The sequence below is a fragment of the Schistocerca serialis genome, chromosome 8, assembly GCF_023864345.2.
Source record: "Schistocerca serialis cubense isolate TAMUIC-IGC-003099 chromosome 8, iqSchSeri2.2, whole genome shotgun sequence".
Lineage (NCBI taxonomy): Eukaryota > Metazoa > Arthropoda > Insecta > Orthoptera > Acrididae > Schistocerca > Schistocerca serialis.
In genome coordinates, this window is record NC_064645.1 from 614,306,133 (window position 1) to 614,324,929 (window position 18,797).

Here is an 18,797-nt window from a genome sequence, read left to right on the forward strand (position 1 = left end):
TATCTGAAACCTTCCAGTGTCTCCAGGCCTCTTCCACGTATACAGCCTGCTTTCAAGATTCTTAAACCAAGTGTTAGCTATGAATGAGTTGCGCTCTGCAAAATTCTACCAGGCAGCTGTCTCTTTCATGCCTTACCCCCTATCCATGTTCACCTACTACTTCCCCTTCTCTTCCTTTTCCTACTATCGAATTCCAGCCACCATGACTATTAAATTTTCGTCTCCCTTAACTATCTGAACAATTTCTTTTGCCGCATCTTACATTTCTTCAACCTCTTCATCATCTGTGAAACTAGTTGGCATATAAACTTGTACTACTATTGTAGGTGTGGACTTAGTGTCTGTCTTGCCCTTCACTATGCTATTCGTAGTAGCTTATCCACGTTCCTATTTTTTATTCATTGTTAAACCTACTCTTGTATTAGCCATATTTTGTTTTGTATTTATAAACCTGTATTCACCTGACCAGAAGTCTTGTTCCTCTTGTCACCGAACTTCATTAATTTTGATTATATCTAACTTTAACCTATCCATTTCCCTTTTTAAATACTTTAACCTACTGCCCTATTAGGGGATCTGACATTCCACGCTCCGATCAGTAGAACGCCAGTTTTGTTTCTCCTGATAACGACATCCTCCTTAGTAGTCCACGTCCAGAGATCCGAATGGGGGACTACTTTTACCTCCGGAATATTTTACCCAAGAGGACGCCACCATTATTTAAACATACAGTAAAGCTGCATGCCCTCGGGAAAAATTATGGCTGTAGTTTCCTCTTGCTTTCAGCAGTTCGCAGTACCAGTACAGCAAGGCCGTTTTGGTTGATGTTACAAGACCAGATCAGTCAATTATCCAGACTATTTCTTCTGCAACTACTGAAAAGCCTGCTGCCCCTCTTTAGGAACCACACGTTTGTCTGGCCTCTCAACGGATACCCCTCCGTTGTGGTTGCACCTACGGTACACGGCTACCTGTATCGCTGAGACTGGCAAGCCTCCCCATCAACGACATGGTCTGTGGTTCTTGTGCCATATATGACCGTATCTTCCGACTGCATTGACTTAGAAGCGTAATATTTTTGCACCGCCAAGAGACCGTAGACCTTAGTTTGTGACATGAACTTCAACTCGATACGTCTATCAGTTCCCCAGAAAAAGGGGTCTTAGCAGAAGGTCAGTCAGATATGAGGGTAACAAATGACCAAAAAAAAAATTCATGTTGTATAATTACAAACTAGCAACTTATCGGATTTTTTTTTTTAGTGATTCTTATGAAATTTCATGATTCTAGGTAAACGGGAAGTACTGACTTGGAAGCTTTAGTTTTTTACAAGCTTAATTAAGTCTTTTACAACGTAAGAGACCATAGACATTAATATGTAACATAAATTTGAACTTCATTTGTGTCCTGGTTCTCAAGAAAAAGGATTTGTAACAATCGGATGGGCCGACAGACTGATAGACAGACGGACAACAAAGTTACTCTATCAGAGTTCCGTTTTTACCGACTGTGGTACGGAACCCTACAAATCGACGTTCGTAAAATAGCTATGTCAACTCAGTTACCCATCGTTGAAGAAGAAGGGAATCAACCAGCGACGTAGACCGCAGTCTTGCAATTAATTAGTCCATGTTTCCTGGCACATTCACAAAATTGGACAAACTCTCCCCCAGATGGATATCGCGTTTGTTTATTATAAGTAACATCAACTATTACAAATCACACTTCTGTTACATTAATAAGAAAGTCCCAGCAACTATTAGAAAATTTATGGAAAAAAATGCAGGTCCCCCGACATGTACCTGTTATCTCTCCTTTCACAGTTCACGAGTTCATCAACATACATGCATACATACGTTAATTAATTAATCCTTGTTCCATAGATCATGAATACGACATTTCGTAATGATGTGGAACGTCTCACTTTACCGTAAGTTTTCTTTATGCAAAATAATTAATTAATTTTTTCTTTTTATTGTTTAATTTTTTTTTACAGTTACTACTTCATATCTAAGAATTCATCTATTGAGTAGAAAGAGTTGTCATTCTGAAATTATTTTAATTGGATATCTATCAGACTTTTAATGCTATTTGGCAAATGACGAACTATTTTTGTGGCAGCATAATTCGCCCCTCTCTGTGCGAAAGTGAGATTTAACCCGGAACAATGAAGATCATACTGTCTTCTGCTGTTGAAGCTATGTACTTCGCTGTTATTTTTGAAATGGGATGGGTTATTAATGACAAGTAATAACTGAATGACAAGTAATAAGTAGATATATGTATTGCGAAGCTGCTGTGAATATCCCGAGTTCCTTAAATAAACGTCTGCAAGGTGAACTTGGGTGGGCTCCAGCTGTTATTCTGATTACACGCGTTTGTGCAATGAATACTTTCTGTCTTAATGACGAGTTTCCCCAAAATATGACGCCATATGAATGAAAATAAGCATAATAGACTAATTCACTGATACGTTTATCGCCAAAATTTGCAATTACGCTAATAGCAAAAGTAACTGAACCTAACCGTTTCAGCAGATCATCTATGTGTATCTTCCAATTCAATTTCTCATCAATGCACACACCCAGAAATTTTGAGTAATCTGCCTTAGCAACAGACTTCTTTACATAGTCTCTATTTATCAATGGTGTTATGCCATTTACTGTACAGAATTATGTAAACTGTGTTTTCTCAAGATTTAGTGAGAGTCCATTTGCAGAGAACCACTTAAAAATCTTCTGAAATACATTATTTACAATTTCCTCAGCTGATTCTTGTTTGTTGGGTGAGATTACTATAGTTGTATCATTAGCAAAAGCAACTAGCTTTGCATTTTCATGAATATAGAGCGACAAGTCGTTAATATATATTAAGAACAATAAGGGACCTAAGACCGAAACCTGTGGGACACCATTCTTGATACCTCCTCAATTAGATTTTTGCTGAGTCTTGTAACTGGGGTGGTAGCAGCTGCAGTATTACTCTACGAGAGGGAAGCAGCTTCTAAGTTACATACTATTCAAATATTTAACTAAACGCTGCAGCCATGGATGTAACTATTTGATATTTAACTATAACAAACTGTACTAAAAACGAAGCACTTTTGATGAGTCATCAGTTTGACATATGTACTTTCATAGTGTACGAGTTACAATACACAAAGCGTCAAATACCAGTAGCCTTTCAGTATCAATATCTGATTATCGGTCATTTAATTATAATAAATTGTACTAAAATCGACGACTTTTCGAGAAGTACTTAATGTGCTGGTGCTTTGAAACAGCTTATATTCATAGCACGTGCGTTATAATACAAAAGCGACATGTAGTTGATCTCCACGTGACTTAAGCCAATACGGCATCTCAGAAGTTCTGCTCATGACATAAAACCAATGTTGCATCTCGTTGGCCACATTCCTCCCCACGAGGCAAAAGTCCGACATGACAGATTCTTCCTTTCACGCGTCACAATATACTGCAACGTGAAATTCCATGCTGTGACGTCAATATCCCTAACTTTGGTTTGTTGCAGGATCCTTGAATATATTCTCAGTTAGAGTATATTAAACTTTCTTGAGACTCAGAAACGTATGTCCCCGAATCGTCATGGTTTTAGAAAGCATCGCTCATGCGAAACTCAGCTTTCCCTTTTCTCACATGATATACAACGAATTATGGATGAAGGACAACAGGCAACCTCCCTATTTCTAGATTTCCGGAAAGTATTTGACACGGTACGCCACTGCATGCTGTTGACGAAGGCGCGAGTATATGGAATAAGTTCACAGATATGTGAGTGGCTCGAAGACTTCTTAAGTAATAGAACCCAGTATGTTTTCTTCGACGGCGAGTGTTCATCAGACACAAGGGTTTCGTCAAGAGTGCCCCAGGGAAGTGTGCTAGGACCGCTGTTGTTCTCTGTATACATAAATGATTTGGCTGTCAGGGTGGGCAGCAGTCTATGTTTGTTTGCTGATGATGCTGTGGTGTACGGTAAGGTGTCGAATCGCGTGACTGAAGGAATATACAAGAGAGCTTAGACAAAACATATAGTTGGTGTGATGAGTTGCAGGTAGTTCTTAAAGTGGAAAAATGTAACTTAATGAGGATGAGTAGGAAGAACAAACCTGTAATGATCGGATACAGCACTACTAGTGTCTGCTTGACAAAGTCAAGTCATTGAAATATCTGGGCTTAAAATTGCAAAGCGATATTAAGTGGAACCAGCATGTGAGAACTGTGGTATGGAAGCCTAATGGTCAACTTCCGTTTATTGGGAGAATTTTAGGAAAGAGTGGTTCATGTGTAAAGAAGACCGCATATAAAATGCTGGTGCGACCTGTTCTTGAGTACTGCTCGAGTGTTTGGGATCCGTACAAGATTGGATTAAAGGAAGACATGTAAGCAATTCAGAGGCGGGTTGCTAGATTTGTTACTAGTAGGTTCGAACAACACGTTAAGTTTTACAAAGGTTCTTTGGGAACTTAAATGGGAATCCCTGGAGGGAAGAAGACGTTCTTTTCGAGAAACACTACTGAAAAAATTTAGAGAACTAGTATCTGAACCTTACTGCCAAACGATTCTACTGCCGCCAATATACATTGCGCGTAAGGCTCATGAAGATGAGATAGGAGAAATGAGGACTGATACCGAGGCATACAGACGATTGTTTTTCTTTATTCTATTTGCCGGTAGAACCAGAAACGGAATGACTAATAGTGGTACAGGGTACCCTTCGCCATGCACTATATGGTGGTTTGTGGAGTAGATGTAGATGTATATGTAGATGAGTGTGGACCACCTTATCGCCCACGAACACTTTCACGTCCCGTCAGAGAGTGCCTTAAGACAAGTCAAGCATTTGCTTCGTGGAGAGCAGCGTTACCAGTGAGATGCAAGATCGATTTCTACGTCACAAGCAGAACTAGGAAGATGCCGTGCTAGATTTCGTTCTTTCCTGTTGAAGCCCATATGTGATGGGTTCTATTTTCTCACCTACTTCCTACGATTACGTACTACATCAAACCAACAGGGCGTTGAAAACTCCTCGTTATTGGTACGATTTGTTGTAAAAAAGAATGCCAGAAAACGTCCCCATGGACTACCACCTTAATTTTGGTGTAAACTTTGGTGTGTTTCTGTGTTCCACTGAGATATCCTAGCAAGAACAATGTTTCCGGTAGAGTCATCCAACACCAGACTGGTCAGTTGGTGCGATTCCAGTGAAAGTGTAATCCCCTAGGGGGCTTCCTTCTTGGGAATAGGTGGCTGGCAACCACATGGACCATTAGCTAAGTCTAACAATACTTTCACTTAGTTGCGTCAGACTTGTGCTGTCTCTTTTTTTTTTCGACCTCTCTTGGCCAGCTCTTACTTTTTTCGACCCAGCAGTATTAGGTTTTGAGGCGCGAGGGTGTCTTTCATTTTCCTATTCAAAGTTCGTTTTGGTTACATTCGGCTGTTTAGGCCTAATTTTTGATCGTGCATATTTAGCGTTATACCACAAATTTAAGTACATTTGGTAATAGTTTACTTACATATTAGTTTCCAAAACATATTTAGTGTCCGGTTGCACCTGTATTTAATATATTATCGTATCACTTAGCAAATCTCTTAACTAATTTCCAAACTACCATGGATATTAAGTGTGTGAGCTGCAGTAGGAAAGTTAGTTCAGGGGTTTTGTGCACCTGTTGTGACAGGTGGTTTCATTGGGGAAATTGTAGCGGCGTGGGAATTGGGGAAGCAAACGAGACTCTTCCATTCTCTTGCAGGGTTTGCTCAAGAGATAGGATTATAGCTGAACAGGAGGAGAAAATTAGAGACCTTCAGGTTGATTTGGACAGAGCGAGGGAGGAACTGAAAAGGTTAAGGGGGGAGGAGTGAAAACAGCGGTGGGAAGTGGTAGCTGGGAACAGGGGCCACAGAAAGAGGACAGTGTCTGACAGTTTCCCAATTGGCACAACCAATAGATTTGCCTTGCTACCACAGTTAAGTAAGGAAGAGGCTCCAGTAGAAGTAGATGCAGTTAAGATGCAACAGAATCTCACTAGGAAACCAACTGTTTCAAAAAAAGTAGAAAGTAAGAGGAGAGTTCTGTTGCTAGGTAGCAGCCATGGAAGAGGTGTGGGCCAGATTTTGCAGGAAAAATTAGGTGACAGGTACCAGGTCACAAACTTTTTCAAGCCAAGTGCAAGTCTTAGCCAGGTGGTAGAGGATATAGGTTCCTTGTTCAAGGGATTCACAAAGCAGGATAATGTTATGATAGTGGGTGGAGTGGGAAACAGTATTGATAGGGATCAGGGCTACAGCATTGAGTTTGAACTGGTTGGGCTGGTGCCTGCTTTCATGCGGCATGATCAGCCCCAGTTGAACCACTCTGTCCGGAGGGTAAATATGGAGTTGGATCAGTTGCGTAGGGCGGCCACTATATCAGACATTGGATTGGTTCCTGTCGAGGCTATTGGTAGGGGGGATTTCACAACACATGGCCTACATATCAATAGGAAAGGGAAGGGTAAACTGGCAGTGTTGTTAGCGAAATCCATAAGGGAGGACACAAGTACTCATGGATGTACCACTTTTTAGACTAATATCAGTGTCCAATGAGAAGTTCAGGCAGGCAGGTGCTGAAGAGGTACAAAACTCACAAAATTCTCACAAGAGGAAAGTAAATAATAATGTTACCATATTTAACCTAAATATTAGTGGATTAAATGAAAAAGTAGATTCTCACAAAAGTAAAGTAAAAAATAATGTTACCATTTTTCACCAAAATATTCCGTGATTGAGGAATAACGTAGATGAGCTCCTGGTTTGTTGACATGACATTGAATCTGATAATGTAATAGATATACTATGCCTGTCTGAGCATCACATTGTGCCTGATATGGAAAAGGTAAATATCAGTGGTTATAAACTAGCAGCACATATGAGTAGAGAGAATAAGGTAGGAGGAGGAGTTGCCACATATGTCAAAAGTTATCACTTTGTAAAGCTAAGATACAAAAAAGTTTTGTCTAGAGCAACATATAGAAGCATGTGCCTATCAACTTAAACTGAAGGAGGGCTCTTTTATGATTGCAACAGTATACATGTCCCCTTCAGGAAACATTCATTTATTCCTGGAAAACTTGGGTGCCTTGTTGTGCTATCTGTCAGATAGGGGAAAGGAAATTATTATTTGTGGGGACTTTAGTGTTGATTCACTGAACGAGTGTAATAGGAAGAATGACCTGGAAGTCTTGCTCAGTTCTTTCAATTTGACATCTGTCATTAATTTTCCTACTCGGGTAGTAAAGGACATTGATAGATAACACATTTATAGACCAAGATAGGTTTAAAAATATAAATTCTTGTCCTATTGATAATGGGCTTTCTGATTATGATGCTCAGCTAGTTACAGTATATGACATAGCTCCATTCAGTAATTCAAAACTACCCTCCAAAGTTGTGCGTTCAATTAATGACTCAACAATTAGAAATTTCAGATAAAATCTTCAGCAGTTTGACTGGGATGAGGTGTACAAAGAACCCGATGATAATTTAAAATATAACTTATTTCATGATACACTTGTAAGAGAATTTTAAAACTGTTTCCGCAAGAAAGTAGTTAAATCTAATTATAAGAAACCATGCAAAAACCTTGGCTTACTAAAGGAATAAAAATATCTTGTAACCACAAAAGGGAACTGTATCTAACAACAAGAAAGAGTAATGACCCAGAAACAGCCAAATATTATAAAAACTACTGTGCTACATTAAGAAAGGTTATTAAAAAGTCCAGAAGCATGTGCATCATGTCTGAGGTTAATACCTCTGATAACAAAATCAAAATAATTTGGAATATTATTACAAGGGAGACAGGACAACCAAGAGTACAGGATGACGGCATCACCATCAGAGCAAATGGAAACTTGATAAACAACAAGCTGGACATCGAAAAAATTTTGAATAATCATTTTTTAAATGTTGTAGAGAAAATAGGATCTAAATGTTCGTTAGAAGAAGCAAGGCAGTTAATGAAAGAGGCCTTACCCACACCATTTGATACAATTGAAATTCCACCCACCTCTCCTTCTGAAATTAGGAAGATAGTAAACTCTGTCAAGAATGAAAGCTCACATGGAATTGATGGTATTTCCAGCAGGATAATAAAAGCTTGTTCCCAAGAAATAAGTGGGATTCTTAGCCACATACGTAATAGCTCTCTGAAGCAGAGCATTTTCCCAGATAGACTGAAGTATGCCATTGTTAAACCACTGCATAAAAAAAGGGGATACAACTGATGTCAACAACTACTGCCCAATCTCTCTTCTGACTGCCTTATCCAAAATTCTTGAAAAATTAATGTATTGTAGAGTAGCTTCACACCTTTGTAAAAATAAAGTTTTAACAAAATGTCAGTTTGTTTTCCAGAAGGGTTTTTCAACGGAAAATGCTATATATACTTTCACTAATGAAATATTAAATGCTCTGAGTAACCAGAAGTCACCCGTTGGGATTTTTTGTGATCTATCAAAGGCTTTTGATTGTGTAAATCATGGAATACTTCTAGATAAGCTCAAGTACTGTGGTATGAATGGGACAGTGCTCAAATGGAAGAGAGCAGAAAGTTGAAATAAACAGTTCACGTAATATGCAAAAAAACTGGTGATTTCTCAAACTGGGGAACAATCAAGAATGGGGTGCCGCAAGGTTCGGTCTTGGGTCCTCTGCTGTTCTTAATATATACTAATGACTTGCCATTCTATATTCACGAAGATGCAAAGCTGGTACTTTTTGCTGATGATACAAGTATAGCTATCACACCGGACAGACAAGAATTAACTGGTGAAATTGTAAATGATGTTTTTCAGAAAATCATTAAGTGGTTCTCTGCAAATGGGCTCTCATTAAACTTTGACAAAACACAATATATACAGTTCCACACAGTAAATGAAATGACACCATTAATAAATATAGAGTTCGATCAGAAATCGGTAGCTAAGGTAGAATATTCAAAATTTCTAGGTGTATGCATTGATGTGGGGTTGAACTGGAAAAAACACACTGAGGATCTGCTGAAACGTTTGAGTTCAGCTACTTATGCTATTAGGGTCATTGCAAATTTTGGCGATATACATCTGAGTAAATTAGCTTACCACTCCTATTTTCATTCTCTTCTGTCGTATGGCATCATATTATGGGGTAACTCATCACTGAGTAAAAGAGTGTTCATTGCACAAAAGCGTGTAATCAGAATAATTGCTGGAGCTCATCCAAAATCATCCTGCAGACACTTATTTAAAGAGCTAGAAATCTTCACTGTAGCCTCACAATGTATATACTCACTTATGAAATTTGTTATTAACAATCCGAACGAATTCAAAAGTAACAGCAGTGCACATGGCTACAACACTAGGAGAAAGGATGATCTTCACTACTCAAGGTTAAATCTAACTTTGGCTCAGAAGGGGGTAAATTATGCTGCCACAAAAGTCTTTGGTCACTTACTTAATAGCATCAAAAGTCTGACAGATAGCCATATAGCATTTAAAAGGAAAAGGAAATTAAAAGAATTTCTTAATGGCAGCTCCTTCTACTCAATAGATGAATTTTTGGATATAGAAAGTGCGTAATTTCCCAACCCCCACAAAAAAATATGAAAAATAAAAAAAAATTTAAAAAGTTAAAAATATTGAGTGTCATGTAATATTTTGTCTAATGTAATATCTTGTATAGACACCTTTTATTAACCTGACGTGCTCCACATCATTACGAAGTGTCGTATTCATGATCTATGGAACAAGTACTAATCTAATCTAGTCTCTAATCTTCCAACGGCGGCTACAGTGGAGAGAATGGACCTCTTACAGTGGAGCCAGCGGAATTCTGATTGAAACACAGGTGAACCTAGCCCTTAAGTCCACAACGACAATCTGTATAAAGAAAGAAAACTTGACTAAAAATTACATGGTCCTCCAGGTTCGGGGTTGAGGCGTTGGGCCTGCTCTCTATCACTTAGAAAATTTCGGTTTGCAAAAAATCCAAGAGTAAAACCTCGAATCAGATCGGAATTAAACTGAATTGACCCAGCAACGGTACATAACTTTTGGTACATGGAACGTCCAGGGCATCGCAACTAAGAAAACAGAAGTATTCAAAGAAATCCGTCGGAACAATATAGACGTAATAGAAGTAATAGAAACCCGAACAAAGGTGTGCTAGTAGAGGAAATATATAATTAAGTTCATATTTACAGTGAAGTGAACAAATAGTGATGGGCAAAGAAGGGGATATCCGTTGCCGTACATAAAAGGGGAAACGCTGCATTAAGAAATGGGACTGTGTGAAAAAATGTCTGATTCGTGTGGATAAGAAGCTAAAAGGACACGACGTAGCGATGGTTTCAGCATATGCACCCACAAATAATCCTACTGACGCTGAGAAGAATAATTTCTTTGATGATTTGACGAATCTCCAAGATGGAATTAGCAACAGGAAGCAGCTGTATCTTCTAAGAGATTTTAATTGACTTGTGAGTAAGCAGGACGCTAGCAAGGTTGTAGCAAATTTGGGGAAGATATTGTGAATGGTAAGGAGAGAGGCTGATAGAAAGGTGTGGACAGTACAGTCTTAAGATATGGAATGGCTGTTTTCTACGCAAAGAGATCCATAAATATACCTGGCCACAGACTACAAGGAAGTTACAATATGTAATTGATTATGCTGTAGGGAAAGAAAGTAATCGTACAAAGGTGAAGGATTGCAGATTCCACGGAGAACCAGAATGTGGGTGCGCTGTACACTTTTATTTCCCTTTCAAAAAATTAGTGGGTGCCAAAACAATTGTAATAAGAATGTGAGTGTAATTAAGTTTACTATATCCTTCAATTGAGTTCTTATACAAGCTCAAATTGAGTGGACAGGTACATCAGACTGACGATACAACAATGGAAGTAGCGTATAAGGCAATTGTGAGGGTATTCATGAAATTACCTTTGAAAGTCTCGAAGTAGTTTAGAACACATCTGAAAAATTTAAAATCGATCGGTGGGATGAAGATATCGACGCGAAGGTGAAGAAGAAAAAGGAGGCCTATAATAGATGGCTTATGAGGGAATAAGATTGATGATAGAAGTAAGTATGTAAGACTGAGGAGAGATGCAAATAAAGCTGTAATCAATACAAAATATCCTATTTAGGACTTTCAATGTGAAGAAATTAACAACTGCACAGGGAACTTAAAGTCCAAAGAAACATGGAATGTGATAAAACAGCTAAGAACAAATGACGGAAGTATTGTAAACTTACTAGATAACTGGAAGATATACTATGAAGAACTGTTTAAAGAAGATCGATCCGAGTTTCAGGCTATATGCTCCTTTTCAGGCAACGAACATGACACGGAAATGAAGAAGATAACATCAGCGGAGTACTGGACACAGTTAGCAATTCAAAACGGCCAAACCACGAGGACCTGGAGCTGCTCGTATGGAGTTGTTGGAGGCCGGTCCAGGAAATGTTGTTTGAACATCTCCCAAAGTTATTTAACCACTGTGTTAGTGGAGAGGATATCCCTGTCGAATTTACCCAGTCGAATTTAAAGAAGGGTTGATCACAAAGATACTTAAAAAGGGAAGCTTGGATTACAGTGCAAATTAACGAGGCATCACAGTTCTCAGTTCTATACTGAGGTTATATGGCGAGATAGCTAAAACTAAAACTGAGATAAAAGCTGAGGAAGTAGAAGAACAGAGTGGCTTTCGGGCAGGAAGGTCTTGTATCGATAATATCTGCAGCATTAGACAGGTGCATGACAAGAGACTGGCACATAACTTGGACACACCCATGGTTTTTGTAGACTTGCAGAATTACTTTCTAAAATGTGGGAATCAATGATAATCCAAAACATTCGTAAATGTTATGCACAAGCCGTTAGAAAGCCGCATTCAGATTATACTTGTCGTATTAAAATTGAGAAGTTACTATTGCATACATTTCAGGTTGGTAAAGGACTGAGACAAGTGTGCTACTTATCATCTGCCCTCTTTTAAATATTTTTGGACATAGCACTAAAAAATTGGAAAAGAATTAGCTGGTACGGATTGTATGTGTCGCATTAAATTCTGCCGATGGGCTCAACTTCAGATTCAGAGGGATGACACATTTATTAATTTGATTTTATTTACTGACGAGACTACAGTCACGAACCATTGAAATGTTAATTTGCATAACATGCATTATTGGGCAACTGAAAATCCACGTTGGCTCCGGCAAGTTGCAAACCAAAAACCGTGGTCGGTGAATGTATGATGTGGGATTATGGAGGACAGAATTATAGGTCCCCATTTCATCGAAGGAAATCTTAATGGCAGGAAGTCCACCACATTCCTGCAAAAAACATTGGGTCTGTTATTGGAAGAAATACCTTTAGGAACAAGGAACAGAATGTGCTATCAACACGATGGGTGTCAGGCAAATTTTTCGCTGATGGCTAGAAATGAGTTGCAGAGACAGATCCCAAATCGTTGGATTGGACGGGAAGGAGATGTAGTGGCCAGTTCGTTCGCCAGACTTGACACCTCTAGATTTTTTCTTGTGGGGATTCGTAAAGGACTTTGTTTATAAAGACGTTCCAACTACACCTGAAGATATGCGAGAGAGAATTGTCAGAGCATGTGCTTCGATAAGTGCCAATGGGATAAGGAATACCACTTAGTCCATGAGACTGCTACGGTCGCAGGTTCGAATCCTGCCTCGGGCATGGATGTGTGTGATGTCCTTAGGTTAGTTAGGTTTAAGTAGTTCTAAGTTCTAGGGGACTGATGACCATAGCTGTTAAGTCCCATAGTGCTCAGAGCCATTTTTTTTCAGTCCATGATAAGAAGATTGCAGCATTGCATTGATACCAATAGTCATCGCTTCGAACACCTTCTGTAAATGGACGTTCATGCCACGTTTGTGACCTTCGTTGACCTTCAAAGACTTTACTGTTACACATCATTGGATTCGTCTCGATAGCCACTGTCAGAAAATAAGCACCAAACTATAGCATCCCATTAAAAAAAAAAATTGCCCTTCATATCTCTGAGGCGACTCCACCTAGCAACAAAAAACCAACCTCCTATTATGGCCGCCGTTGTCCCATGCAGCATTTGTCCCACAAACTTTTGAGCTCCTATCATACTTTCAGAGTAATTCTAGGTGCTATGGATAGTGACTCACCCTGTGTAATAAGTGAGTCGATCTCATAAATATTTAGGGACAATTATTTAGGATAAAGCTGGGCAGAACGAGGAATTGAACACAGAATCCGAATGGGAAAGGTGGCAACTAAGCAATTACACTCTTTTACTTGAAAAAAAACGACGTCAAAAATATTGAAAAGGAGGATATATGAAACGATAGTTGAGACCATTGTACCATATGGTGCTGAACTGCGAGAAGTCTACAGGGTCATGAGAAGAAATTAAAGGAAAAGGAAATGGAGTTTTGGAGACGAAGCTGTGAAATAACAAGAAGAGACAAAATAAGAAATGGAGTGCTATGAGAATAGATGGCAGTTACAAAAGATTTCGTAGACACAACTGAAAATAAACGGCTAATGCGGCAGGGTCATTTTAAAAGAATGCCGGAGGAAAGATGGCGTTCTAAAATATGCCACTGGAGACCTCCACAACACAGAAAAAGAGAAGGCGTGGCTATACTGGAATGATGGAACGAGGTGTGCGATGCAGGGCAGGGCCATGCAAAAAGAGGGGTGGCGGGATGAAAGGAGATGCGAGAGACGCCGCACGGTGTAGAAAACTCGCAGAAAGAAGAAGAAGACGTGCTATTGGTTCTTAAAGAATTTTCCTATTTGGTTGCTTTCGTATTATAGTATCACGAAGGTAGGCCGTTTCAAGGCAATGATACGCTGAAGATTGAAACGCACCGTTCTTGATACTATTTGCTACATTTAAATTTTTTTAATGACATGTCAGTGGTTAAAGCTTTCAGGGGACCTTAAGATAAAGACATGGTCGACTGTTACTCAAGCTCCGTCTCAGAAATGAGTTTGTTAGATTTCGTGTAGCTAGATAGGCCACCGAACTTCAACACTGCTCTCCTGACTCCGTCGCAATTCACTATTTATCCGTTCATCCTCTCGAAAAGCTATTTATCCGTTCATCCCCCCAAAATACTTTCCAGATTAGGGGATACATAATTCGTTTATAGATATTGTATATGATTGTGTGCACAAACACGCATGTACACACACACGAGCGCGCTCGCACACACACACACACACACACACACACTTACATGAAGTACAGAAAATTTAACAGTAATTTTGAAGTAAGTGAATGACGTTTTGGTTTTATCTAGAAGACAGCTTGGTGTACTTGCAGTATGGTATAATTTACTTTCTCCTTTAGATTTTTCTGTTTCAAATGTTCTAAAAATTCTTCGACTCAATAGAAGCTGCGATTTTGTAAGAATAACTTTAGGGTTTCACTGAAAAATGGGAAAGACGAAATAATTTTTATCTTATATGGCCTCTCCTGTAAATTTTTATTTCACTTTTTGTAATGGAAGTGTTAAGTGCTGATGTCTTTACTGGGTGGACACAGAGCTTTCCTTTTTGCCTTTATCACACTCATGAATATTGCAATTATTATTTATGTGTACTACAGACAGAGCAACATGGTCAGCGTATGAACAGAAGAGAATATATACGTTTTAGTAGATCTAACGTAGCAGGTTTACGCACATCCACTTTTTGTGAACAAACTGAATTATTTTTGAGTCAGATAAAGCCAGTCACAATATTGGGCCACTGTCGTTTCTGGTCGAAAACGCTGATGTTGCGCCCGACAGCACTTTTTAATTGTTGCATCCGATATTCAGGCAGATGCACTTGTCATATTTCACTATTATCAGCATTAGTGCTTTCTTATCAGTGCTGTCATATTACAGCTGACACAGCTGCACATGTTATATTTCACTGACATCAGCATCAGCACTTCCTGATCTGCAATGCCATTCTGGGAATCACATCTGCATGGTACCCTCCAAGCCCTCATATGCTGCACCTCCACACCCTTCTCCCCCCATCCCACATTTCGTGTTCCTGCTCGGCAGCCAATGATGTGCTACTTCATCTGAGCAATTTTTATTTTGAAGGTGTGTTGTCAAATGCTGTCCAGCATGAATTGCCCCTCCCCCTGTGCCTATCCCAATACCCTCACTTTTATGCGTAGGCAAGTTGCTGCATTCATACTTCTGTAGGAGTGAGAGTTGATTGTAGTTTGCGTGCACATACAGCTATATTCATGTTTTCACAGAAATAAGATTCATGTTTTCACAGAAATAAGCTGACTGTAGTTTGTAATTATAAGCAACCTGATGCACTATCAAATGTACTGCTGAGTACTTGGAATCTGATGCACCTCAGGTGTCCCCACTTGGCAGCCAATATGCTTGCAATAGTGTAGAACTGTGATCTGGTGATGACACACATATTTTTACATTCAAGCTTGATGACTGGCTACATTGGCAAGAGGCTTATAACGAATTTGTGTGATCACATTAATTTTTTAGAATGATTTGATGACCTCACACACCTGCATCAAGTGAACATTCGTAATTGTTCATGCAAAACGCATAATGGTATTATTTTATCAACATCTGTATGTACATCTAGGTCCCAGCACTCAACAGACAAAATGCTTGCAATAAGCAGGGAAGGGTTTGACGAGTCTATTTGTTGTAAATATCTATCAGGGTAATGTACTCAAAGCTTTCTGAAACAAGAATGGAAGGGCATGATAACAGAGGAGCATATGACTGTAGACAGGAGGAAATGTGTGCAACAAATAATAATGCAACAGAAAGGCAGGAAGATGCATTACATGATTGGATCAACCTACAGACCATGCCACATTTATTGGTATTGTACACATTCTTAAAATGCATATCCACTCACACTGTCAGAAGCATAAACAGTTGAGGAAACTATTTACCAATCTATATTTATAACTATTATTATGTTCATATGATGTTAGACTTGTGGTTTTTTGTTGCTGTTACAGTGCTAGTGGAGGTGTTCACTGCAGCAGAAGCAGCAGCAGCAGCAATCAGGAGGAATATTGTAAACATCTCTTACAATCAATCACATACTTGTACCTTTAACTTTAAGTGTGTGGCGCTGAGCCAGTGCTTGACAGCCACAGAGCAGCTATTATGTAATCAGTAACTGTTGCAAAATAAGTATGTATAATTTACTTTTTCTGATAGAAAGTACCAGTGCTAATAGCAGCAGGAGCGATCAGATTGAATATTGTAAATACATATATCCCACCAAAAATATGTTTCATTTTTAATCCACCAACTTGCACTTTTATCTTTAAATGTACAGCAGTGAGCACTATGCTCATCATCCATGCAGGGTGGTATTTAGTATGCACTGTAAGACATCACAACAGGCACAGCTGCCACTACAGCATCTTGCGTTGAATAACTTCCTAAATGTTTTAACCACTCATGTATAGACATAGGTAATTGTATATTTTGAACAAAAACAATAGTAATCTTCATGAACCAACAGTAGAGGTTGTGCATATATATACTGGACTGATAAGTAGTCCACCCACTTATGAGAAAAACATCAAAGGGCAACAGTGTTGAGACATATATTAACACTCACTGCTGTGAGGGAGTGTACATAATAATACTAATAATGCCAATGGTGATGAACACAAAAAAATAATTACCTAATAATTACAACATATGTTTTTGAATGGGGTCCGATTTTTGCAAAACACGAGTTTGTTTTTTGTCCCAGACATGTTTCACTGCAGTTGCTGCATCATCAGTGGTTTCTTTTTTATTGTTATAGCTGTTAAACATAAGAAATTTCCTTTACTGTTCAAATACATACAAATATTCGTTTATAAATCGTAATTACAGGTTTTGGAGGAGCATATAAAATTGTGTATTCATACATTCTTACCACATGGTGTGGTCTTCCTGCTATGTTACATTTATACAATGTCAGTTTTCTTTATAGTTTTTCTTTACAGTTGGTCACCTGCAATTATATTCAACTTAAAGTAGCCAAAATATGTACTCAAAAATTAATAATTTATGTGAAAGGTTATGTGAGTGTGTGTGTGTGTGTGTGTGTGTATCTATTTACAATAAGTTTCACTTACATTTTCTTTTTTCATCATCTTCTTCATTGTCAGGTTCAGTGATTTGAGTTGTCACTTGTCACTGTCACTTTCACTGTCATTGTCTATCAGCTGTGATAACAAGATGGTGGACAGTGGAATAGTAGAAGGTGTGAAAACAAGATGACAGACACTGGAACAGTTGAAGATGTCAATAGCAGTTGTTTTGAATTTCTCAATGTGTGTGTGTGGGCGAGTGTGTGTTTGTGTTTGTGCGTGTGTGTGTGTGTGTGTGTGTGTGTGTGTGTGTGTGTAAAGAAAGAAGGAAAGGAAGAGAGACAGAGTGAGAGTGAGTGAGTGTGAGAGAGAGAGAGAGAGAGAGAGAGAGAGAGAGAGAGAGAGAGAGAGAGGGTGGGAGAGAGGGAGAGAGTAGGTTTATCGTTATTATAATATATACATATATATATATATATATATATATTTATTTATTTTTACTTTTATGTGTGTGTATGGATATATGTGTCTGTGTGGTCATGTGGGTGGGGGCGAGGGAGTTCTATAGGTTGGCATTATCTACTAATTCTTTGAGGGAACAGAACAGAATTCTATTGCAGAGAGCTGTGTATTCATTTATTACTTTCTTTCCTTCAACTATGGCTTTTTGTATTTGACAATTTTCTTCGATTATTAGTTTTTGTGGGAGGCTGTTGCATTTGAGGATATTCAAATCAGTGTTGATGTCTGTTGGGATATGTTTATTGTCCATGAGGTGTTCAGCAAATGTGGAATGACAGCTTTTACTTTTTAATGCTCTCTTGTGTTCTGTGTATCTGGCATTAAAGCTTCTGCTTGGCTGCCCTATATACACTGATTTGCAGTCCTGACTCGTTAGTCGGTAAATATCAGATATGTTGTGTTTGTCTGTGCTTGTGATGGTTGTCCTTAGTTTCCTCTGTGTTGAGTTGTCTGTCCTGTAGGCTATTTTTAGCCCCTGGTTCTTGAATATGTTGCCTATTCTGTGGGCTGCTTTCTTGTTGTAGGCGAGAGTGAACCACTTGTTTGTTGTTGTGAGTGTTTCTTGTTCATGCGTGTGCGTTTGTGTGTTCTGTGTGGTTGTAAGTTGGTGAGAAGGCTTTTGTGTGTTGTGTGTCTCTTTTAATTTTATATACGAAGAGAGTAACTTGTTCTCGAAAGAACAGTTACTGTTGATGACCGTGCAGCTTTTCCCTGGAATAAATGATGACTAACTGACAACCTCAGCTGCCGACAGGTGTTGTTGTTATACCTCGATGTGGACAGCTGAAGATGTGTGCCCCGACTGGGACTCGAACCCGGGATCTCCTGCTTACATGGCAGACGCTCTATCCATCTGAGCCACCGAGGGCACAGATGAATAGCGCGACTGCAGGGACTTATCTCTTGCAAGCTTCCCATGAGACTCACATTCCCAACTGTCCACAACTCTACATATGTATTGTACCTTATAGTGAGTGGGCAAATGTCTATAAGGTTTTTTGTGGTTCAGTTCATCTATAGTGCTTGTGTCATATCCATTCTCTACAGCTATTTGTCTGATTGTCTGTAATTCATTGCTATAGTTGCTCTCAGTGAGTGGAAGAACCCCCAAGCACCCACACTGAACAGCCTACTAAAGCTCCAC

At 39.0% G+C, this 18,797-nt stretch overlaps 1 non-coding gene across 1 annotated transcript; it reads right to left on the reverse strand.

Annotated features, from left to right (window-relative positions):
- Window positions 1–18,447: 18,447 nt before the first annotated feature.
- Window positions 18,448–18,522, reverse strand: Trnat-ugu (transfer RNA threonine (anticodon UGU)). The gene has a single exon. It is a non-coding gene; the product is annotated as a tRNA-Thr (tRNA).
- Window positions 18,523–18,797: the final 275 nt, after the last annotated feature.